This window comes from Ursus arctos, unplaced genomic scaffold, assembly GCF_023065955.2.
Source record: "Ursus arctos isolate Adak ecotype North America unplaced genomic scaffold, UrsArc2.0 scaffold_30, whole genome shotgun sequence".
Taxonomy (NCBI): Eukaryota; Metazoa; Chordata; class Mammalia; order Carnivora; family Ursidae; genus Ursus; species Ursus arctos.
Window position 1 is genome coordinate 7,648,297 of NW_026622986.1, and position 26,657 is coordinate 7,674,953.

A 26,657-nucleotide genomic window follows, 5' to 3' on the forward strand; every position below is an offset into this window, starting at 1 on the left:
CGATTCTAGAAGGCACTCCATTTTATTTTCCACATTTAAAAGATTCTTCCTTATATATTGAACTGAAAATGTTATTTTCCTTCCAAACACTAACTTTTATTAAAATTCTCCTTTCTCAAACTTCCAATTTGACACCTTCATTAGTGACCATTTCTTCTGTCAGTAGTAGCCCCAAAATTCCAAACAGAAGTCATTATATTCCAACATATGCACCCAATCAGATAACGCATTGTTATATTTAAGTTATAGAATTAAAAACTGATAACCTCTGGTAGACCTTTGTTTGCTGAGAAACAAGGGTTATTTTTCATTCATTTCAGTCATAGAAATGTTATGTCTCATCTTCCATCTGTGATGCTTACATATATACATTTTAAAAATATCTTTGTGTGGCTAACGCTCAATTCTCCAGCTGACATCACAGACCAATCAAAGTGAACACTGCACAGAAGCAAAAGAGCTGTCAAAAAAAAAAAAAAAAAAAGGAATGTCATGGGGATTGAAAGGCATGTTACCCAGCAAGGAACATCTCCCTCGAGACACTCCTGGGAGGTGTGGAAAGGACATCTTCCTTCCAGCATTGACAAGGAGACCTGCCTGGGTATTTGACCTAAGAACTTCAAATCAGAATACTGAGACTGGTGACCTTCTTTTGAGTATATCCAGGAAAAACTAAATTTAGACGTCACTGTAGAGATGAAATTCAATATAATTTTAAGTTAAAAATTAATGGACTTAATTTTGATTTTGCTGTTTGAAAAAGACATTTCTGTAATATTTTAAATAGCTTACATATTTTAGTAGTAAGTTAGGGGAAGATCATTTCTGTTGTAAAACTAAGCTTTTCAAATTTTAGTTGCATACTAGACTGTATGCTCTGATTCAATTTGTTTGTACTATCAGATGAATAGAAAAAAGCTAGTCTTCAATGAGAGTTTTTAAAAATGTTGACAGATTGAACATATAAAACAATTTTATAATTCTTCAAACATCATTAGTGTCTTTCCCTTTGATGAGATTCTATGTGTCCTACAGAGAAAGTTTAAACTAAATTTAGGCCTCCAAATGTTGTCCCATTTTATTTTCAAACTTTTAATAAATATGTATGTTAGAATATAAAAAAGAAACATAAATTTTACATTCTTCTCTTTCAAAAAGGGATAAAAGTTGATTAAGTAAATCATACTGCCATTAAGAAATGCCTACATGTCATAACTCAATGACGTAAAAGGAGTGATAAATAAATCCCTGTAATAGGTTGATAACAGAATGGAACAGTTGCTAAGAGAGGAGAGCAGTTATTTTATGGTTGACATCCTTTAATTAACTTAAATTCAGCTGAAGAAATCAGGGTCCTCATTCATTGCATTCAATCCTGAAATGTTAAAGCATCCTCTAAGAATTCACTCCTGTAAGTGAAATTCTTACATAAGAATGCTACTTTGATTAAATTTGTTGTAAATTCTTCAGAAATCTAATAAAATAGCAGCATAAAATTTTTTTCTCCCCAGTTAAAATTTAGTCTTTCTGCATACCTTGCTTAGAAGATACTCAAATAGAATTATAAATTTTAAAAGTTAAAAAAACAGATTATCAATTCACCTTAAGAAATGAACGTGTGGGTTCTGTGCTTTATTTACACACGCACCACATTGCTTCTATGCTCATCGCCACTTCTGCCTTCCCATGGTACCGGTTCCAATTGCAATTTTACATTTGTCTGTGTAATTTTTTCTCCACTGTAATTACTAACTACAATGGAAGTTCAAGAGCAGTTAGGAAGTACCTCTGTTCTTAACGGTGCCATTTTATCCTCAGCACATAGCTGAATGGATGACACATAACAGACAATCTATAAAAACTGGAATTACGAGGTAGATGGATTGAAGGACAGATGTTGCCATCTAGAGTACTTAGTTCACTGTCAATGTTTGAATGCTTACATAATGACAGATGCTGTGCTAGGTGCTTGCCACATATGCAATTCCTGATATGGTTATTACTAAGCTCTAGAAAATAGTTAAAAACATGGTCACATTCAGTTACCATCATTTTGACATCTCTAATTGAGCAAGAAAAATTACTCAAACTATGTCAATCTCAAAAATTATAAGTTTGACAAGAATCACAATATATTATTAATATCTGAGTTTTATCACCCATTATCCAGTTATCACAAAGCTACTATGTCTATGAGGATACTAAAATAAGCTCTGATAAACAACAATTTTTTATTTCAACCTTTGTAAACTACTATTTCCACTCCTGTCCAAGTTAACATAACTAATCACAAATCTTATAGGACACAGATGTCCAAGTAAAGGGAATAAAGGAAGCAAATACAAAGAGAATAAAAATATGAGGTTTAAGGTCACTTGAAGCACGTAACTTAAATTATCTTCTCAATGCAAACCTGTGTACGGCAGGGGAGAGATGTCTGATTTTATCACCAAAATTTGATACCGTGCTATATTATGAATAGATATTCTACTTCATTTTAGCTATATAAACATCTAATCCTGATCATTTAATATTTTCCACAGAGATATAGTACCAATGATACAGTTTTTAAGACCTAATGCTAAAGTGGATTTCATTACATGAAATATTTTTTCTCTCCCCTGCCCCCCAATCATTTTAGTGAAAAACAAAACAGAGATCAACAGGCTATTCTTCTGCAAAACTTAGGACATTTACTTTAGTAAGAAGCCTCTATGAAACTAAAAAAATCAGTTTGGTATAAAATTGTTTTTTAAAAAAGTTAAGCTTCACTCAAGGAGTATTTATAATATGCTATTTTTTTAAAAGATAACTACAGAACTACAAAAAACCCGAATCTGTTAAATTATATGAATTATATAACTGATTTTTCATACTTTTAGTTAGTATTTTCTTATCAACATTGAGCATATAAAACATCTATAAAACCATTCTTTGCATTTATTACAAATGTAAGTCACAGACATAAATTCAAACATTTGTCCTAGATTTTTAAAGTTATAAAATTTTAATTCAAATAATAAATTGGTATGTTTTATACACACACATACACACACACATATTATAATTTAAATGAAAACTCTTACCATTGATTTTCTTTTGATAGTTAATCACTCCATTAGTTTTTTCTTGATAGGGCCTTCCTATGTCAAGCAGACAGCAGCCAAATCACAAAAGGACATTTGGATGCTCGCGTCTTCTGATGGGAGTTTTCGGCCAACTGCCAGTTGAGAATTTAAACTGAAACTAAATTACCCAAACTTTATTAAGTTGTTTCCACACCCACCAACTGATAATGAACAATGACTCTAAACTGGAAAATAAAGTGAGTGACTGATTTATCTCCTTTCAAGTAGTCATAATATTTGTTTAAGAAGAAATGCTAGGACGAAAGAAAGAAAAAACCCTCTAAAATTCTAATCTCTTCAGAGAACAGTTTTAAGTAAACTTCAATTTCTTTTAACAAAGCTCCCCCAATTATTTTGTAATCCAAATTAACACACAATAAAGATGGCATGTATTTAATGATATTATCTATAAATTATAGAGTCTCAAATTTAAATTCTGTCAAACACTGACTCCAACTTAAAACTAATTGTAATATTTGGAAACATTTTGATAGTATCATCTACATTTATAAAATATTTACTAAATCTTCAACTACTTGTAGTAGTACATACCATGAGAAATTAAAGGTTATACTGAAAAGACATGCCCTGCCTGCAAATATCATTCTTTGTATTGAGAAGACAAAAATCTATGGATACAAACTTCTAATTATAGTGCAAAAGCAACTCAGATCCTTTTTTGCACCAAATTTAGGCTCTTTCTCTCTCAATTATTATAGCTAATCTTTGTATAGCCTGTCAATCATATATGATTTCTGACCACTAAGCTTTATGATTGTTAAATTTTACAGTCTGTTTTGATGCTTCTCAAATATTAAGCATATTAAATTCCTATATGTTGTTAAGATATACTGTAGAGCTCCAATCATCTCTGCCCACTACAGATGTTGACCCATGTTAATACTTTTTAAATCTTTCACAATTTATGTATTTGGAAAATATACAGTAGAATAAAGCTAAAAGGAAAACATGAAAGGAATGGAAAACATGTCCTCTTCTTCTTGAAGTATCACATTTACCATTGATTAGAAGTTGTTGCTGAATGTCAGTAATCTAAAAGTAAGTGCACGTAACTAGATAATTATGTAATACTCACATTAGAATGCTGAACATAACATGTACCCGATTCCCATATATCCCATGTGCCCACTCTCTCCCCCGTACACATATCTGAGCGCATGTGTATGTGCACATGCACATCTAGCCAACCTACCCCCTGACAGTCTTTTTGCTACCAATAACCTGACACTAAAGTATTATTTAAGAGAGTATATAAGGTGGATAATCAATTTATGGTTAAAATCAAGAGAAATTGGCTTCAGAACAAAGTCCAGAGCTTAACTGCTATGTCTTTGAGTTAATCACACCAACCCCAATTTGATATCCTAGAAAAGGCTCATTCCATTTTATCCAATAATTTTAATCCAAAATCCTCAATAGTAATAACATTTATAAACTATTCAGTGACTAACAGAATTCTTTCCTGGGTGCTATGAGATACAAAGGAAGATTAAATTCCTTTCTCGGCAAGCTTATAACCTACAACTTAACATGGGGGTGGAGGGAGGAGAAAAACAGCTCATAAAGACATATAAATGGTTAGATTTCCAAGAAAGAAGCACACTGGAGCAGCTTAAATTGTTTGAAAAGGTTTGCCGTATGTGGGGCTGATCTGAGAAGACTTTATAACAAGAACATTTTTAAAGCAAAAAATATACAACCACTTTATTCTTATTTAGCCTGATGAAATCCACAAAGCAAAAATTAATTACAGAATACAACTATAGATGTAGTCATGTCCTTACTCTGGAAGAAGAGCAAAGATCTATTCTTTAGTCAAATGAAATTGCAGAACATTGGGTATATAAAAAAAAAATTGTGTCTTCAGTATAAGAGAAAGAATTCTCAACTTGCTTATGTCACTCATCCTAATAATTCCAAACATTATGCCAGTAACTTAATTTTTAATACAAGATACATAATCCTGAAGATTACTATCAGATTGACAAAATCATGAATCAAAAAAAGCACACAATGATTTCCTTGGTGAGTAACATTACTGATAATGCACTTAACAAAACTAGTTTCATATTCCAGCAGTGATGAGCAGCAAGGGACCTGCCAATGTGTTTATGTGTTTGTATAGACCTGAAATATATTTTACTACTCTACTTTTAAGAATTTTTAGATTTTAACACTACCTCAATGTTTATAAACAAAGAAACAGTTCCAGTAATATGACATTATTTGTGCAAATTCACACAGGTAGTCAGCAGCAAACTCAAGACTCCTTAAGAACAAATTTTTTTTTAAATTATAATCAAGGAAAGAAACAGTTGTATCTCAGAAACAGATATAATTTTATTAGAAAGGTTTCAACTTTTTAACCTCCAAACTAAATCTTAAGCATTCAAATCATCAGCCCCAGCAAATGCAAAGAACCAATTCATAAAGTTAGGGAAACAAAGCTATATGATTAAATTAAACCCTCCTTATAAGCTTTAAGGCATACATTCAGTTTTATATCCAACTCTTACAGACTAAGAACACGGGTTTGAGGAATTTATACAATTGTATCAAATCTTTTTATAGAAAAGACTATTTCCTAGAATTTACCATGACATCACTTCTATTTTTCTTTCACTGGCACCCTATTTTATTCAGTTTTTCATAGGACTGTCTAGTAATTCAAGCATGCTACATGGATAGCACTAGAAATAAAATGTCTTATTTTGACTGCTTTAAGTGATATAACTAAACTCAATGATGTATAAACGGGCAGCAAGAGAGGTTCAGAATATTTGTAAATGGGAAATATAAAAGGAAATAATCAAAACACTTCTTAGATTTAGTTATTAGGATAAAAGTTGGCTACTAACTCACATGAGATTCATTGTCTATCCAGTCATAACTAAGAAGATGTTTCTAGTGAAACAATGTTATTTTAGTTCAATTGGTCTCAAAAGTCAGAGTACTCATTAGGCAACACCTAAAATCACTCATCACTCACCAAAACTCTTTCAAACAGGCAATGATGCTAAACAGACTAATTTCACCCTACCACTACCACAAGGATCACAAGTCTGTACTTAGGAACAAATCTCAATATAAATAAGAAAGCTCATTTATTTCCTTTGGAAGTGAGAATCCTTGCTTTGTTACACCGAACTCACCTTAAATTTCACACATCATTCTTCAACATAAGAAAATTTTAAATCACATCTTTGATTCTCATTCAAACCCTGCCTCCAGCCCATCCACCATCCCACTCCACTCCCAGTCTTTTTAGGAAGTTTTTAATAGGCAATCTTGAGAATTTCATCATATTACACATACAGGTCTTTTCAATCAAGTTGTTCATACTACTGTGACACAGCTCCTTATATGTCTTTTTGTTTTTTTCCCCTCCCGTACTATCAAAACTCAGTGGCACTCGATGCATATTTAGGGCACTTATTAAGTACCTGATATCTTTATTATCTGATCTGTAAGTGTATTAACTAAAAGCTATGGACAATTCTAAAATTCATAACAATAAGTATGTGATTTATTAGAGCACCCAGGCAGTACTGTTTCAGGTTACTGAAGCATGCTGCAATAGGGTGCACCACTGACATGGCCACCAGTAAATACAAAATGGCCTTGAGAACTCTGTGGGTTTTTAACTTGTCTACATGGTTTCTAGGTTAACACCTACCTTTGCACTAAAGAAACAGCACTCACTAGTTTATGAACTCTTTGAAGATATCAGCAAAATATTTCAATATGATTAGTCCTATTGGCTGAAAAAAGTTTCCCACGTTTTATTAAAAAAATATTTTTCTTGCTTCTGAATTTGTATTTCAGTCTTCAAAAATATTCCACCTCATTTTATTCATGTGATCAACCAAATTAATCAACAATATCTTGTCATATACCATTTATTTCTGATTAAAAAGATATTAAAAGCTACCATATTTTAGGGACACTGACTCATTAATCATTATAGTATCATACTAAAATGGGCAAGTATCATTTCCAAAGTAAGTGGGTCACTTATTTTAAAACATAAGGAAAGGGAACTAGCATGTGTTAAAGTATCTCTTACACTAGATTTAAAATCCATTATTTTTAATCCTCACAACCCTGAGAGATTGGTATAACATACCCATTTCATAGCTGTGAACTTGTCTAATATTCTGTCGCTACCAAATGATCCAGTTACAATCACCATCATTTTTTGTCTAGCTCCAAAATCTAAGCCCAACCTTCTTACAATAACTATCTGGAACACTTGCTAAGTACCAGGTTTTTTGGAAAAAAGGGGGTGGGGGGCAGGCTCATGAAACAGAGGGGAGGCACAAAGTGAAATAAAAGTAAACATCATGAAGTCCAAGTACTTCCTTCACTGAAGTGCTCTTCAAGCCTATTAAGAACCTTCTTTCTCTTACTTAAGTCACAAATACCCTTCTCTGCATGCTAGTAGTCATATGAATTAATATCAAGCTTTGAAAAATAGAAACAACAAAACTCAAAAGAACAATAGTTATTGAGAACTGTTTATTGTTAAAGACAAATGGCCTTATGACAAACCTCAGTTGTCCCTAAAGACACTGTTAACATATATCCCTCAACAAACCAGAGTCATTAAAGTATATTAGTCTTTCTAAGATACTTTACAATAAGAATGGTTCAGATGAAATGTTTTAGCATCTATTATCCGGAGAATATACTAATTGAATACCTAACGATAACAAACTTATTTTATCTAGAAACCTTCAAGAAGTATACACACTATCATTTTATATTCTCAAAAGAGGATAGAGCAGTGTGAAATCAAGCATTACTAATTTAGAGGAGAACACAGTATTAAAAATACCAAAAGGTATAAAATTCTTAATTTCAGCAAAACTATGGGCCCTGCATTAACACAAACTGCCATGAACTACACTCTTTTCAAAGTTAAAAATATTTCAAAATAGACTTTTACAGCCTTTACTACTTCAAAAATGCAGGTGAAATATTTGTTGTCCCAATACTTTCCCTCACTCTTCCCTTATCTCTGGTACCATAACACTTAAGACTTCTCATTTTAATTTGAAGAAAGATGCTATCCCATCTAGTATGACAAGTGGAACAAACTGACATTTAGATTTTCATAGGGTCTTCAGGAGTTTTGATGCTCTAAATACCTGACTGCATACAGGTTGAATCTTTAAGAAATGTTACAGCTCCTGAGCTCAAACACAGTTTCTCCAGCATCTTAAACAAGGTCTCACACAATCATTACCACTGCAGTAGGTCATTTTAACACGTGTGTCCCTCTGCACAGTCACAATTCTAAAACATCGCAGTCAGGAGCACAGGTACTTGCTCTGTTACTTTGATTCGGGGGCGGGGGGAGCCAGAAGAGGACCAGTTCCATACAAAGAACTAACATAGTACCCCGCAAAACAAGTAAAGTTGAGTTGAAAGGGAACCAAATAACAGAAAGTCAGGCATGGTCAAACAGAGGAACTAAAGCTGGCAACTGAGAAGCATAAACCATTCTGGCCTAGATTTGTTTGTAATAACAGTGTGACCCAGATACTAAATATTTGGCTAATATTTAGAAATCTGAAAACTGAAAGAAATGAAATACATGGTCAGCTGGTTAAACATTTTAGTAAAAAAAAAATTTTTAGTCAAAATGATAGGTGCTTAAAATAATATAATTTGTATTTTCTACACAAAGATTTTTAAAACTTTAAAAATAAGTATTTTGTTTAGTAAATAATCTCATAAATTATATTTCACCTTTATAATCAGATAATAAGGATGACACTATCTATTACAGACATCATGGTATGAAAATCCTTTGAAGAGCAGAAGGAGAATATGTATTTTTTCAAAGTAAAGCTTATTTAAGAAACTGTGTTTATCTAAAAACTAAGTTTGTTCCATTTGTGGCCCACGTAGTTTATTCTACAGAATTGTCTAGTAAGTGACAAGAAAATTTTTGGAAAAAAAGTCCTCAGCAGCTCTAAAAGTTTTGCTAATGAGGGTGCTGGAACAGGAGACAGAACACACTCCCCACAGACCCACCTCATTCTGCCCAGTATTGAAAGGGAAAGGTCGTAGTGCTTCATGGGGGTGCTTCAAAAAATTTCAGACAGCACATACTTCTTAATGCACCTGTAGTGGACCACGCTGAGGGCTTATCCAGGCTTCTCTTGCTTCCTCCTTCCTAATGATCCATGACTTGATTCGGCATCCAAGTCTCTCCTACAAGTTCAGTGCACCTCAGGGAAAGCTGACTGACCCTGAGCTAGGAGCCTAGACCACAATTAGTCTCATCCATTATTATGGTAAGCCCATTCCCCCTTGCCGATGATTAGTTTAGGTATTTTAGAATTAGACAGATTTAGGTCAATGAGAAGCAAGCAGGGGTGAAGGTAAAGGGTAACTTCTTTGGGGAAAGAAAAAAAGCTATATTGACCTTTGAAAGTGAAGTTATCTTCTCTCTGTGGATCTGAAAGAAGAAACACCTAATCCTGACTGCAATCGGCAGCCATTCTGTAACTACAGCATTGGGAGAAAGGCAATACTGTGTAGAAAAAGTAGAACAGAAAGAGAAACTGAGTCATTGAAGAAATCAGGGAGCCACTGTCTTAACTAACAGTGTATGTTTTAAGGTGCTTTCTCACATGAGGCAATTAATATTCTTTTTATTTAAGCCAAAATCAGCTGAATTTGGAAACTAATTAGCTTTTAGAAAACTAATAAGTACCAAGTTCTAAATAATTTCAGGAAATTATAAAATCTATTTTTACCTATTCCTGGCTTTTATAGAAAAGTGCTATATATTACTTTCCTGTGTTTTCTTAATTGCTCACAATGATTGTATATTAAATATGTTATTGGGAAGGCAGTATTTAAAACGTACCAAACAATCGGTCCTCTTTTTGATCATGAATATAAAAGTCAAATTGTGCTTTTAATACAGTAATACTTTCATGGGTCCATGATCTACTCAGATTACTATAGTCTGATTTCTCTCTGGTGTCATATGTCTCTTGTTTTTGCAATACTTTACTCCTGTTTAAGAGAGAACCATTAGACTTTCTTCTATTTCATTGGCTCCCTATACCCTATACACTCCTGTTGCACTCTGAATTCCCAGTTATCCATATTCAGATGGCTGAAGTTGTTAGAAATACGTTCTGAAGCATATAAAATTATTCTGGGGACAGTGAATTTCTCTTTGAACTTAGTTTAAACTAAAAATACCACCTAGATAATTAGTTTTGTACTTCTTATAAAAAGTATCTCATCTCCTCTTTCCTTCCTTATTTTGACATTTACTTTGCCTAGGAATAATTTGATCTTTTACCTATATATAGAAGACCTCCATAAAGCAGAAGATATAAAACAGAGACCTGTGGACCAAATATATTCCACAGGCATATTGTGCACAGTAGTGTTAGAGTATTTTTAAAACATCTGAATTAGTTACCAACGAATCTGCATAAAGATGTGTATTTTAAGATCCTGCTGAAAAACTGAAAAACTTGGCAACGATCAGCATGAATACTTACATGGCCACAATCAAGTGGAATAGAATACTAGCTGTCGCCTGCCCCACTAAGATGAGCACAAACTTTCTAGAAGTCCAGTCTCCAGATATTTCCCTAACTGGCCTAATTCTTCATAGTCAAAAGTCCTTACAGGTATTTGATTACGCTACCCCTGACACAACAGCTAATAACAGCCATAAGTACATAAAAGAAACTGTTAGCTATGAAAATAAAGCAGTTCACAAGGTATTCAGGGAAACAGGCTTCTTAAACTTTCTCTTCTTGCATCTTCTAATTTACCTAGGAGCCTATTTCTAAAACAAATGATCCAGCAATAACTTTCTATCATAATAAAGAGAAAAGTGTTTCTTAATAGAATGTTACTTGAAACAGAATGAACCATGAGAGACTATGGACTATGGAAAAAAACTGAGGGCTTCAGAGGCGGGGGGAATGGGATAGGCTGGTGATGAGTATTAAGGAGGGCACGTTTTGCATGGTGCACTGGGTGTTATACGCAAGTAATGAATCATGGAACTTTACATCAAAAACTAGGGATGTACTGTATGGTGACCAACATAATAATAAAAAAAAAGATAGTAAAAAAATAATTTAAAAAATTTTAAAAAAAGAATGGTTTAAATTCCTCATCTGAGTTTCAACCAATCAACCAAGAATAGGAGAATCCTAAATATTCAGTCGACTTTCAAATCTGATACTGATTAAAGAGTGGGATAAACAAAATAACATGCACTATATGTGTACACACCGTGTATATACAAAATTATATGCTTTACCATATAAATTAAGATGCCAAATTCTCTTTTGAAACTAAGCTCTCCCTATACTATTTAATGGAGTTAAATAAACAACAGGAATTAGGTCAACTCACAAATTAGTCAAGGAATAATGCTTTCTAAATTATATAATATAGACACTTCCTAACATTAGGCACAGGTTATTGAAAGGATTCTAGAGATGATCTTGCAATCAAACTCTATAGATGAAACAATAATAATACTGGTTTTGTATCTCTGTCAAATCCCTAGGCTTTATCTATCTCAAAACTTTCAAATCTATCACCTTTTCTCCAACTCAACTGTTGTATCCACCATGTCCAACCTTGTGTGCAGAAATAGCTTGTAACAACAGGCTTCTACATTCACTGCAGTCAGATTCATGTTTTTCAAATGAAAATTTAATCATGTTATGCCTCTGCTTTAGACCTCTTCAAGGCTTCCCAATAGCCTTTAGGATAAAGCCTAAAATCCTGAACAAGATCACATCATCTCTTTCCTGCATTCTTCGCCATCTTTAATTCCTCCTTCTTCTCAACACTCAGCTAACACTGGAATCCTTTCAGTTCTTTTGCTTTTGCAGACAGTATTTCTGCTACCTGCAATGCTCTTGACTCATGCGGATTCTTCTCTTCTCAGCCAAAAAGTTATTTCTCTTGTCCTTGCCTGACTTGACCATCAACACTTGCCCCCATTCCAGGCAGTTCGGTTTGCCTATGATGTACTCTCATTTCACCCTATAAATTCTCTCTTAATGTTCATGTAGTTGTAATTATTTGTTTCGTTTCAGTCTTTTCCAAACTCCTTGGTTTCGTGAGCACACAGATCTTGTTTTATTTACTGTCTCACAATATAACTTAACACCTGGCATACAAAAATAGCATTTAATAAATATTTGTTGAATAATCAATCTCTTGAAATTGAAGTTAACTGACAACTACTGTTGAAAAGGCAGAACAGTACAGCAGACAGTACACTTACCTGGAAGTACTTAGGATCTGTCCCAGATCTACTACTCATTATGTGATTTAAGTCTCAAACACTCAGATTCTTTACCTTAACAACACCACCCAACACCTGCTCTGTCTTCCTCATATAGGTTTTGGGAGGGCAAGAAAAAGCAATAGCCTATTTTCTCAACTCTAAAATGTGTATTTTTTCACTTCAACTTTTTTCAGATCAAGAGGAGCCTTAGAGTAGCTATCAGAAGAACGCTGCCGGTCATTACACATGTTCTAATACCTTGTCACTGTCTAGGCAGGTGTGAACTTAGCCATGACCAAGAATATACCTTTTATCTGTCACCTCAGTTATCTGCATTGACAGAACCATATACAGTTGAGTTTTAACCTAATGTTAAATTCTTCTAGATGACTTTCAAGAGAAGTTACTTAACTTCTAGTAATAGGTAATATAATTAGTAAAAAAAAAAAAAAAAAAAAAAAAAAAGCTACAAGTTTAAACATGAAATGGAAACCAAGCCAAGGTAATTGCTAGATGTGCCTCAAAAATATGCTATCGATCCTAAAGGTATTAGGGGCCAAGAGTTGCATGTGGCCACATTGCCTGTGGCTAAAAGTAAGTAAGAATAATCCCTAGATAGAATGCTCTTCTGTCCCCTAAGAAAAGTATTTCATTTTTCCAAAAACAGAGGGAAAAGTTATTAAATCAAAGGTTGTGCCTTACAATTGTTGATTCTTTGAATTGGGCAAATATAGTAACATGGCATGAACATGTTCTGCACATTAAGTGCTACACAAATGGGTAGTTTAAAGGTGCCCATTGTGTGCTATGTACAAAAGATAATGCTTCACATAAAACTTAAAATCTTCTCCCAAAAATCACTTATAAAGTCAGTGCTTAAAAATAAGACAAAACAAGAGTCTAATGTTACTAACTTTTTAGAGGAACTGAAACATTCCCCCTTTTAGTAGACTGCCTTGACAAAACTGACTCTACTTCTTTGGTCCTGTTCTCACTTTCAGCACTTCCCACACAATTTGTAACACTGTTATATGTCCAATTCTTTCAAATATTCTCCTTGGAATTCTATTCTAATATCTAATCATTACTACTGTTCAAGAACTCTTCTTTATGTATATCTCCATTCTTTCGATTGTTATATTTAATATGATATTTTATTTGTGTCTTTGTAGATATTGTTTAAAGACAAATCAATATCCTCTTCAATCTGACCTTTAAGAGCAAAACAGTACACGGACTTTCACTTATTTTTATACAAGCAGTGCTGATTTTCTAGGACTTGCTCACCTGGTGACCAAAACTATGTACTGACAATATGACAGGTTGGTGGCAGTGGGAACTACTGAGAATGGGACAAACAATAGCTGACTCAAACAGAATCAAACCTTTGACAATTAGTACCAAGAACAATTCTTTGCTGTCTTGAGCAAAGAAAGTATAGTGTCTTTATGCCCTTCTTATAAATGACCACTGGAAAATTATATATCTCTTCAGACTTCTATTTCTGATTCAGTTTGTTAATCCCTATGCGAAGGACTTATTATACATTAGGTCATAAACAAATTCTGGAAGATGACCTAAAAAGACTGCTTAGGAAAAGCCACGAGACTTTCCTGCAAAATGGAAGGCAGAATAGAATGCAGAACTATGGCAAATAAGGACAGCCAGTTTGTTTAAACTTTTCCGCCAACCAGCAGTTCATTACTCTGTAAACAGCCCATATAGAACAGTTTATAAAGAATTTTGCATGAAATAGAGGCTTAAAAGGCCTATAAATTATATGATCATTATAAACTTTATTCAGAGTGCAACTGTCAATATGCCTTGATAAAGACTGGTAAGACTTTAGATAAATTATGACTTGTCATTAAAAACATACTTTTAAAGTACTATCATCATAAATATATATATTAATTAAACATGATGGATATGGGAAAAGGGTGGGGGAGGAGTAACTGAATTTCCAGCTCTATGCTGTGTACTTCCAAACAAACCATCTCATTTAACTGCTAAATTATCCTGTGATGTTAACATTACTATGTACAGCTGAGAAAAGAGTGAATTCTAGTATAAAGTCAGCTTACAATCCTATGTGCCTGACTATACCGGGTTGTGAAATGTGGTAATGGCAAACAGCCAAATTCAGAAAAAAATTCTATTCCCCTGTGATAGAGTCTAAGTTTCCAAAGTTGGCTATAACAATATATCCCATCCCATTTTCTCTTTTATAGTGTGATTTCCCCCACCAAGGAATAAAACCTATTGCGCCCTCGCCTTGATCTGGGCTGGTCTTGTGACCTGTTTTGACCAACAGAATGGGCAGAAGTAATTCTGGGTAACTCCAGAATTTCAGCCTTCTAAGAGCTACATCTTCTCCTGTTACCTTTTAGAACATTCCTTCTTGGAATCCAGCTATCTTACTGTGAGGGAGTCCAATTAACATCACAGAGAAGCACCCTTAAGGAGAACTAAGGGCCAGAGGAGCCAGCAAACAGCATCCACTGCCAGTCATGCGGAGGGGGCCATCTGAGAATACCCTGCCTTCCTAGCACCCCAACAAAGACCATACAAGGCAGAAGATTCACCCAATCAACCCTTAAAATGATGAGAAATAATAAATTACTGGTGTTTAAGCCACTAAACCTCAGGGTGGTGTGTTATGCAGCAATTGATAAGTGAAATACTATACGCCTTAGAACGATACCAGTGTCAGCACTTAAATGGCCAATGAAAACCAAAAATATTTGGTTTCTGTGACTAAGGAAAGAGAACTGTGAAAAAACATGGTAAAGCTTAAGCTTTAAGAATTACTAAGGGTTACACTTCGTTTAAATAAAAAAAAATGTGGTTCGGTGCTTAAAATCACAATGTGTCATAAAATCACAATGACTATTTAGGGATAAAGTTAACATTGATTGAATCACTAAGTCTTAAAATAAGAAAATAAGATGGCATCACTTTAAGTTAAAGAAAAGAAAGGCAAATAAGCAACAGAGAAGAGTTTGGTTATATCAAAATAGATAATCCAGATCAGATTTATTAGCCTATATATTATATATTACCATCATATGAAGAACATCATACAATAAAATATACACTACTGAATTATGCTAAACATAATATTTTATCTTATTCAGGAACTTCTTCAAAGAAGTAAGGTACTAACACACTGAAGAAGCAGCAAAATATCAAATATTCATAAATATTTCCAGTTGGTAGAAGTCTGGACTGTCTTACATTAAATTTCTATTATTGTTACACCATGAAATATGCTGAATACACACAAATTTCAAAAAATACTTCTTGATATCTCTTAAGGATATCAGATACTAATTTATTACAAAAAATAAGAATGTAGTTGATTTATGAAAAATAAACATCATCTCCAGTGGTGTCATTGCCAAAGAGATTATTAGGACAGACGACTCCTTTGATCCAATATAACACTGAGTCTCTTATGATTTAAACACCAGAGACAAAATAATCTGGCATAACTCCTACTTTGGTGCTATAATAAAAAGTAGAAAAAATAGAATTCACATAAATACTTGATATAATCTTATCATCCTTAGAAAATAAAGAATCCTAAGATATCATGTAAAGAATTTAAGAAATCATTAAAAGAATTTAAAATTTCATGTGTTATCAGACTAACTACATGTCATTTAATCCAGTAAAAATGTCTTTGAAAAACTAGAAGAAATTCAATGATTTACTCGATTTTAAAACTCAATTTGATTTTGAGGCAGACACTATGAAAGATACTCTATCCAAAAAGAAAAATGTCTTTTGCTAAAATAAACTCCCAAGGCAATTTTACCATAAGGGTAAGGTCTAATGATTTATAACTACTATATATCTTTTCAGTTGCTACTAGAGAATATACATTTAAAACAGATTCTTCATTTTCTTAGATTGACCCCATATATTCAGCTAACACTGAGGTTGCAACGATGCTGAAGCCCTTGCACATTCACACAAAGTTACTCTTTGGCTGCAAAGGATCCTTTTAAAAGAAAGTGAATATAATGGGGGAGAAAGGAGCTGGGGAGGAAGAAAAAGCCGCTTTTGTGCCATATGAATTATTTATTCAGTCAAGCAATGAACTCACTATTTCTAACTCTAACAATCTATCAGGGAACTGTAAAGAGTGAACTCAAAGACTAATAAGGTTTAAAAACTAGCACTACTTAGCAAACTTGATTTTTTCTACTTAAAAACATTTTGAACTCTATAAATTATCTTTTTACAGAATAATTTGATTTCTAATTTATAAGTTTTATAAATCAGATGGGAAGTGTCAATTTTTAAAACAGACAAAAACAGACAAATCATCAGCTAATAACTTTCATCACAAGTTATTAAGAATTAATAAACTATTTTTTGTTATTCTTAAGAAGCTAATGACAAAAATTTTCATCTATCAACATTTTTATTATTACAACTATCTGTGTGTGCTTAATAATTAAGTATCTGAAACTGGTTCAGAAAGGAAACCTTTCTCCGCTGGTGATAATGTTATTGACATCTGTTTTATAGAAATCTCTGGAAGGTAGTCTGGTTGTTGATAAGGATAGCCAAGCTAGAGTCAGATTTCCCTCACAACCATTAATGATGTTTGGTTGCCTAAATTATTAATAGAGATTAAGTCTCTGACTAAAGGCAGAGATAAAGTACTTGCTTCCTGAAAAGAGAAATAATCAGGTTTAATCTATACCTTTTCCTATATATTCGAGATGATGCAGAATTTTTTCCCCCTTTCTCATCACAAAACAATTTACTCTAGAAATATGAAAATATTTTGCCTTTTGTGTGAATGTCTGAATCTTTAACAATCTCCCTCTCTTTTTTTGGCTTGGATTAAGTCATCTTGTAACCTATAACCCACATAGAACACAACTTCTTTTGAAAAGTTACATGCAAATCTCCTTATACTTCCATTCTCTATTTAAAATTGTTTGAAAATCCCTAAGTCTCAACAGAAGTGTCTATAATTTGACTGGCCTGCATCCTTCAGATAAAATACCCGAATAGTAAGGAGGGCACGTATTGCATGGTGCACTGGGTGTTATACGCAAGTAATGAATCATGGAACTTTACATCAAAAACTAGGGATGTACTGTATGGTGACTAACATAATACAATAAAAAATATTATTAATAAAAAAGTACCCAAATAGTAAACCAAATGTCTTGTCCACCTGGCCTCCCTCCCTCCCTGGTCCAGGGACATCTGATTCACCCTGCTTCTGCTTTCCTTTTAGACAAATCACCTGGTCAGATGTCAGCACTGATCCCTGTTTAAACGAATTTTTTTTTTTCATAGAATGAGAATCAGAGCTAGGAGAGTACTTAGAATTCATGCAGGTTTATGGTGAGGAAACTGAGGTCTACACAAGTGATGTTATTAATCCAGATATCTACAATTAGTATGTGGCATAGCAGAGAGTAGAAACCATGTTTCCAGACACCATCTGCTCTCTGCTACATGTCTTCACCAACTTCCCAAAAGGATCCTGGAATTCATATTGAAGAGTATCAACTGATAAAGCCTTTTGGAAAGCACTTTAGCAATATGTACTGTGAGGCTTAAAAGGGTTTGCCCAATAATTCCACTCCTGGGACTCTATCTTAGGATAAATTGTCAGATAAGCTTTATATACAAATAATCATGTCAGGTATTTATAATAAGAACATTTAAGAAAATATATCTCCAATAATAAGAGGAGACGGTATATCCACTAAAAGAACTATAATGGATCAATTTGAAATGTTTATTAAAATTTTATAGTACTGTTAGAAAAGGCACTTCCCCATGGTAAGTGGTGCTGTGTGTTTGGGGAGGGGGACAACTTACAAAACTTATGAATGTATGCAAAACAAACATTCTTAATCAAATCCTTATGGGGCGCCAGGTGGCTCAATCCGTTAAGCAGCTACCTTCAGCTCAGGTCATGATCCCAGGGTCCTAAGATTGAGCCCCGAGTCCAGCACCCTGCTCAGCAGGGAGTCTTGTCCCTGTCCATCTGCCCCCTCCCCCCACTCGTGTTCTGTCTCTCTCTCTCAAATAAATAAAATCTTTTAAAAAAATCCTTAGCTCTTCATTGAATGACATTCATTCTATTACATTAAGATGGACAGAAATAAGAAAGGAATCTTATTTTAAATAAGAAGAGGTTATAAAGGGAGAGAAAATGATCTTTCTTTATAAAATACATTTGCTTTATTTTAATTGGCAGTGCACAATTCATTTTCTTTCTCTAGTGCTTTAATAGGGAACAAAAACCTACACTGATAATCACTTTAAACTGGAAAGAAAATGAATTTCCTAAACCCCAAGTAAAACTTGAAGATTCTCCTTCTCTAAAGCTGAACTGCGTTTTACTTAGAAAAATTAGAATAAATATCTTCCAAGTGATTTGAGAAATTTTTTTAAGTTATTAAAGCACTATTAGCTATTAAAGCCGTAAATACCAAATCTTCTAATGATCCTTAATAGAGGCCTTTCAAAAATCTCACTCTAAAAAACCTGTAAATCTTTTGTAATCTAACCCCAAGTTTAGGGGCTGAACTAGCAGAGGCACAGTCTGAGGATAGAAAAATATTTTGTGTAGCTATCACCAACCAGGCAGTGCTGAAAAAAAAGTGCAAAGGATATTCATATTTAAGACTCAAAGGTCTGATAACACATTTATTTACTCTGTAACCTATAGTGAAAGAAGACCTGATAATTAACATTATTGAACATGCATGATATGTGGCAGAAATAGGACACAAATGGGACTTATGTGAAAGTTGACAAGATTCATAAAGCGTATAAAAGCTTCTTTTTATAACCAGATAAAAAGACAGTGGAAACTGTTTATTTTTTTCCTAAGAGGATTTTTTCTTTTAGTTACTATTTCATTACTTTCTTCAATAAGTGGTTTGTTCTCGACTTATCAAGACATACTAGATTAAAAACATTCAAATGTCTTATCTACCTCAAAAATAGAAAAGAAAATGGATACACGAAAGTTCCATTTATGTATTTATTTTTGTCAAAAGAAACAGTATTACTCTCAAACGTATTTAAGATAAATTGTTAAGGACAACTGGTAAAATTCAAATTTTAAGTAATAAATTCCCATCATTCTATCTTTATTTTGGGTCTTAGGTTTCCATACATCAACAACCCTTATACTCTCTTGCTATTAAGTCTCCCTAACCAGGATTCTGAAAAACTGTCTAGTTTCTAAATATAACCCTGAAGTAGCTTAAACACCCAAGTTGCCAAGAAATTTCCAATAATTCCCATTTGTAGGAAGGTCAGAGTCTCTCACACAAGTCACCGAACAGTTTTTCTTCTGAAACAAAGTGGATGGGGTACAGTGAAGAAACTATGAAGCAGTAGTTCTTCTGTCATAGGGTCCCCTGTAGCCTCCTTACATTTTAACAATGACTGTTCGCACTTTTAACCAACTAAACCCGGTGAGGAAATTGTAGCTTCCACCTCAAACTAGCTCTGTGATCTACACCAAATCACGTACCTGTCTGAGCTGCTCAGTTTCTTTCTACAAAATGACTAGACCAAATGGATTTCTTTAAGTCCCTTTCCAATTTAAAAATCTTTATTTCATTTCTCTCAGTCTTTTTCAAACCCTTTTCAAAAGTGATAAGGCACTTAGAGTGAAAGAAAACATTCTCACCTTTCCCAGCATTTCAAAACCCTCCTTAAGTTCTAGAGAAGTTGATCTCCCTGATTACATGATGATTCCTGTGAATGAATGAGGTCTCTGCTAACAGCCTCCTTTTGGTCACTTCCTCTTAGACTACTAGTTCCTACGGTCTTCTGCTTAGTCAAGATGAGTGCCATAACCCATAATGGGGTTTCTCTCTCATAAAAGGTGTTTGGATTTTGTTTTGTTTTGCCTTTATACATTTTTGGGAAACATCAAGGCTTCTGGAAAGTCGCTTTGTACAGCTGGACAACTTAAAGTACACCAGGTCCATATCTACCGTTATCAGCTAAAGAATGGGACAAACTTAGAGAAAAAAAATAATTTTACGTTATCACTCTACTTTGCTATAACTGAAATAATTCTGAAAGGTGAAATAAATGTTTCTAATTAAAAGACCTTTAATGCAATTTATATAAAACAACCCCTAAAATTGTTTTCATTTATCACAATGTATGCTTTAATCTTTAGCTAAATGAATTTATAGATACATGGAGTGACTTCAGAGCTCTGTAAATGAAAAGACCACTCAACAAAAATGCCTAAATGGTTTAGTGAAATGCCTATGGATTTGTATAGTTAGCATGTTAGTGGTTAATCTGGGCTCAACCACCTTCACAACTCACTTCCCCCTCCCTCAAATTATTAAAATCAAAACAAGTTCTGGTAGAAAACATCTTCTCCTAGTCAAATCTAGACAAATCTTTAAATACCTTGATTTTCTATGTTCTAAAATAACAAAATTATTGGATATCACCTCCATGTAATTTAATTACATTTCATTAAGTTTCAACATTTCTTTATTAAATCTGTAAAAAGGCTATAAGCTTTAGTCACTAAACACTCATTCAGCAAAACCACCCAAAAAATGAATTAGCTAAGTTCTCAACCATTTCACAACTCCAGCTCAGTGTGTTCAAAATAACCCTGAACAAGTTGAAATCTCCAATTTAGCAAGAAATTTCCTACAATCCTCATCTAAAAGGAGGTAAGGGTCTTTTCACCCAAGGCACTGAATAGAGCTTTTCTTCTAAACAAAGTGCCTGAGGTGCTGCGAACAAACTGTAAAGGTAACTAGTTCTTTTGTTATATGGTCTCCTACAACCTTCTTATATTTAGAAGATTAATGACTGTTCACAGCTTCTAATCAATTATATCAGTGCAATGTAGTAGTGTCTGCTACAAAAATTCATGTGAGCCTAAGCCTTTTCCTAATTTTCAAACAGATTATCAGAACCTAAATGAGAAAGTTTAGAAGAATAAGATCCAAGAATTTTCAGTTTCATTACTATAAATTAAAATACTAATTTAATACTATTTACTTAAATATATTTAAGTATTTTATACTTTAGAGTTGATAAATTGGCATTTATAAAATTTTTACAGAGAAACATAAAAATAGTATTTTAGCATATACTATACACAGGAACACATGAAAAACCTCGTATGGTATTAATTCCTGTGAGACAATCTACTCTAGTTTATTGATAACAGAAAAGCGAGATACTTCCAAATATAGTGCCTTGATTTAATTTGTCAGTTAGTGTGCCTATAACGAACACTTGGATCAAATGAGAGCCACAAGTACCAACCAGTAACCCACCTAGTCTGCTTTGATTAATGTATGGAATCAACAAGGCCCAGAAAGGCTGCAAGGAAAAGTATGAAGAAGACAGCAGGACCACCTACACTTGCCCTTTCTCCTCAGAAAGAAAGGACTGTCGTCCCATCTCCCAACAAATCTCTATAACAGAAAAAGATAAACGTGGGGATTATGCCAAGTTGACCCCAAGCTTTGTTCTCCTCCTCAAGGCACGTTCAGTAAAATGACCTAAACACACATCTAATTTGACAAGCATTTAGGTTTACAAAGAAGAAGGTGAAAGTGAAATCATACTTGGAGCATTCATGGTTCTGTGTCAAAGGTCATTTAGCAGTATTTCAGTGACTTCTTACTAAAATCTGAAGTGGGCAGGGCATAGAGAACCACAAAATCATAGTATATCTGCTCTAGAAGGCATCTTGGAAATCATCTCTTCCAACCTTTTCGTTATATAAACGTATTTCATAACATTTGATTAACTCTGAATTTCCTAAGAGTTATTCACAGGATGATACTTACTTGTGGGAAAGACACACACACACACACATACACACACACACAAAAGGATAAGTGGGCATAACTATACAACTGCAAAATGAAAACCTATAACTCAAAGTCTATGCTTTAACTGATATAAATGATTAAATTTTAGGTTTAATATGCTCTTATAATAAATTACTGGATTTTTATATTTTTCTGAAGGAAAATATTCAGGACAGAAATTACAATGCTCTCAAAATATATGAAAAGAAATCAGAACCTTTTAAAGCAAACAAAATATGAGATTGAATGATCTTTTTAAAATGAACCAGAATTAATTGCTTAGGTTATTGAAACATTCTGAAAATGTTCAACTTAAAATGTTAACTATAATTTAGTGCTGAAATAAATTTTACTTTTCTCTGCCAAAAGGGTAATGTAGAAAGAAAGCCCTCAAGAGCTTCTTGAAACAAAAGCATTCAAAAAGAGACCTGGGGGAGGAGGAGGGGGAGGGTAAAGGGTCAGCAAGGGAACTGGGAAGGAATGACAATGAACTGGGCAGTTGCTGAAGATTTAGAAGAGCAAGTGCATTTTATTTTCACCATCCTTGAGACGTGTATTCAACAGCTACCAAACAAAGAGAGGTGAGCCATGCTGCTTAGAACTCAAACAAAATTTTGCTCTACCCCTACATTAAGGAAAGTGTGGAGGTTTTTTTGCAGGGGAGAAATGTAACATTTAGAATTTAGACTTCAATCTTAAGTATGGCTGCAATACCAGGCAAAATTTTAAACATCCATATTTACATTTTGAGTACTGTTAAAGTTTTCCAACAAGATTATCCAAATGACATTCTTCCATTCCATTATCTTTTTCTCATCTACACATCTCCATATAATAACTCTTCATTTGTTGAAGACTGTACCATAATCTTCCACTCTATCCAAACTTCTATCATATTCTTGGAATCTTTCAATGTCTACATATATACCCATAGAGCTTCCGTAATAAACATCTACTCCATTCTGTTCCTAAGACCTGACCATTTGTCATCACCCAGAACTCCTCCTCAACAAACTATAATTTCCAACATGTTACTCTCTGACCATACTTCTCTTCTGTATTTCTCATGCCTTCATTTCTACTGCACCCCACAGAGATCTCATGTTCTAGAATCCCTCAGTTTTTTTTAACAGCTCCCTCTCCTAGGCTCACACCCTTCCCCACTAGCTCTGCCACTAAAACGCATAAATTACTTAACCTCTCCTTACCCAGTTTCCACATCTGTAAAATGGAAATAATAACGTACTTCATCTTCGTTCATTTATTCAACAGGTATTTGAGCTCATTCTGTAAATCAGGCAGTGAGAATACAGACAGACAACAAAATAAACTCCCCTCCTTCATGGAATATACATTCTAGGACTGAGGTTTTACCAGGCTGGTTGTCAAGATAAAGCGGGTTAATATTTATAAAGAATAATGCAGGGCACATAATAATGCAACATTTGTCACAGCTCATCATCTAAACTGCTCTAACTTCAATACCTTAATTTCCCTAGCCTCATAACTTATTACTGTACCACTCTGGTAAAATCTCAGTCCTTGACTAAAGTTACATCTCCCATCACTTACTTGGCTACAGAGGGCATCTGAGTGAATCACAACTGTATCAATTTGTTCCATTAAAAATGGGGAGCTTCTAGTCTCAGCTAGATCCACAGGTTGGCTCACTGATTATTTTGTTTCTGGTTAGCTTCTTCTCTCCCTTATGGGGCTCCTTTCTCTCTGCTGGACCCTGAAACACCAATGCTCCCCAAGATCCTGTCTTCTGCCTTCTTTTATTTTCTTCTCAGCACATATACCCTCCATCTATGGCTCTATGGACCCAGCCTAGGGTCCCCAGTCACATCCCACAGCATCAGATTCAAAAGGTCAATTGCCTTGTTAGACCTCCCACACTGGTTATCTCACTACCATCTCAAACTAAAATATCCAAAACTGATTTCTTTAGCTTCTAAATTGACCCTTACTCATGTATGCTCTCTTTGTTTGGTGTCATCACCAACCATGCAGTCGCCCCAGCTAGAAACTCTGGATTTAAGCTTGTCTGCTTCTCCCCCATTGGCCATTCCCAAGTATCAAGTCCTAATGAATTTATGATTTACTAACAACAAAAGTAAAGAGTTTGAAATCTGTTCCCTCTTCTCCATTTCTATTAACACAGCCCTACTTTAAGCCCCCATCAGATCTTGTCAAGCCGACTACTTCATAAATGCCTTCCCTGCCTTCAATCTTTCCCCCTTAAAATTTATCATTCACAACAGCTACCAGTGTATTCTATTCAAAATCAAACCAGGTCCCTGCTTAAAAGTCTTCCATGGCTTCCCAAAGCCTAGAAAGAGAGACAAGTTCAAGCTCCTAAACATGGCATTAAAAACCCTCCATGATTTGGTTCCATACCCCTCCATCATTCTCTGTCCCTTATTTATACTCCTACAACACACACATGCTTGTACTGCCAGAACACATCATGCTGTTTCTTACCAATGTGCCTTCACTCCTGTTCTCCCTGCCCTCTAATCCCATTCCCGTTTCCCTCACTTTTTCTCTTTTTCCCTCAATTTTCTCTTTCTCTGATCCTTTAATATTCAGTTCAGACATTAACTTTTCCAGCAATGCTTTCTTTGGCCCTTCTTTCCATTTCTCTATATTACAGTGGCTGCATTGTACTACAAATATCTGTTTTCGTGATTCCATCCATCATTTGCAAGCTCTGTAAGTGCAGAACCCCAGTTTTACCCACCATTATATCCCTAGCAATTAGCACAGTGACTACAACACAGCAGGCAATTATTAAATGTTTGTCACATTATATAACCTTATCTCATACCAAGAATAAATATCAAGTACCAAACTGCAAAATTACATAAAACTGAAAATGAAAAGCTAGGTGATTTATTTATCTTTTCTGAATGTTAAGTGCTATGTTATCAGTGGGTCTTCAAGATTAGCTGCAGCTCCATTCAACAAAACCTAGACTTTTAAATTGCTCTAGTTTATCCTCCAAAAGGTTTCAAGTCTGCACTAAAAGAGTAAGTTAATAATTTATAAAATGTATTCCTAAGTGTTTTGACATCTAAAAGAAAGATATCTTGTGCCAAAAGCAGGATGTACTTGGTAGAGGAGGGGAGTAACGACATAGAGGCTTGAAGCCACAGATTAAATAATGTAATCATCCTAGAGAACTCTTTTGACCCAATTTTTAAAGGAAAAAAATTAATACAAATTCCTATAGTCCTTACATTAACACGCACAAATGAATTACGGAGTAACACAGCAGTTTTGCATTAATATAAAAGATATAATCGGGAAATATTTATCACTTTCTGAGAAACAATTTATGAAGGTTATCGCCCAAATTCTTGAAGGCTGTTTCATGTAGTATCACATATAATATACTCTTCCCTGCTGTGTGGAGATGGATTAACCTAAAACAATCGAAAACACCATATATTATATTACCTAGTCTTTCTAATAGAGAAGTGGGCAAAACAAATACAGATGTGGGTGGGACACTGTCATAATCACCCAGAATTCTTTGCTAGCATCTCAAATTACCTAATGGTCAGAGCTATAAATTGCTGTACATTCATGTGTGTTCTTAAAAATAAATGCCTTTATTCAACTGCAAGAGCTTTCCTTCTTATTTAAATGTAAATTACTGCTTAAAATATGCTACATATACGCTTGATCTTACAAAATAAAAACAGGCCACTAAAGTAAATTAAGTAGGAAATACTGTCTCTTTGAAGAATCTCTGAAAGTATATTTAGGCCACATATACAGTTTCAACTCTAAAGGAGAAGTCAGTAACAGTCATGTGCTTTGACTGATAAAACCATGTGTTGCTGAAAGTCATCTGAAGTGGCTGACAAAAGCCACACATAAAAAAGCTGAACTTTTTAGAAACAACATATTATCATGAGCACATAGCTATAGGATGAGTTCTCTCAAGAGCCTCTAAAGTAAAGTCTCCAAGTGGGAATAGTGTTAGGGGTTGACCCATGGAAAGACTTTTGTGTAGTTATAAAACCCTTGAATTTATATAGAAATTTCTGTAAGCTAACATCATATTCTCAATGGTAAAGAACCATTGCTCTAAAGGATTTGTCTGGTTCTTCTCTCTTTACCCCTGGTGTGTCACTTTCTAATATTACTACTAGTGTCACAAATCACGATTGCCTAATTTTCTCTATTCACACTCCCAACTTTATTTTAAGAATTTTCCAAAAGTACCATGTCAACATCCCTGAAAATTGCTTTCCTAAATGTATACATACTTCTGTTAAACTTTCTGATTTTAAATTATGACTCTATGAATTTACCTTTGGAATAAGAAAGAGAGGTCAC

At 34.1% G+C, this 26,657-nt stretch overlaps 1 protein-coding gene across 7 annotated transcripts in view; it reads right to left on the reverse strand.

Annotated features, from left to right (window-relative positions):
- ZEB1 (zinc finger E-box binding homeobox 1) overlaps positions 1-26,657 on the reverse strand; it is a 181,583-nt gene that overhangs the window by 134,628 nt on the left and 20,298 nt on the right. The window contains exons 2-3 of one of the 7 annotated variants that reach the window (XM_057304734.1): positions 3,087-3,246; positions 363-460 (exon numbers count right to left, since the gene is read on the reverse strand). The exons of 4 other annotated variants lie outside the window; for them this stretch is intronic. The gene's annotated coding sequence lies outside the window, so the exon portion shown is untranslated. Of the gene's footprint in view, positions 1-362; positions 461-1,602; positions 1,753-3,086; positions 3,247-26,657 lie in introns of all 7 variants that reach the window. 2 more of the 7 variants (XM_057304736.1, XM_057304735.1) reach the window with 2 other exon arrangements.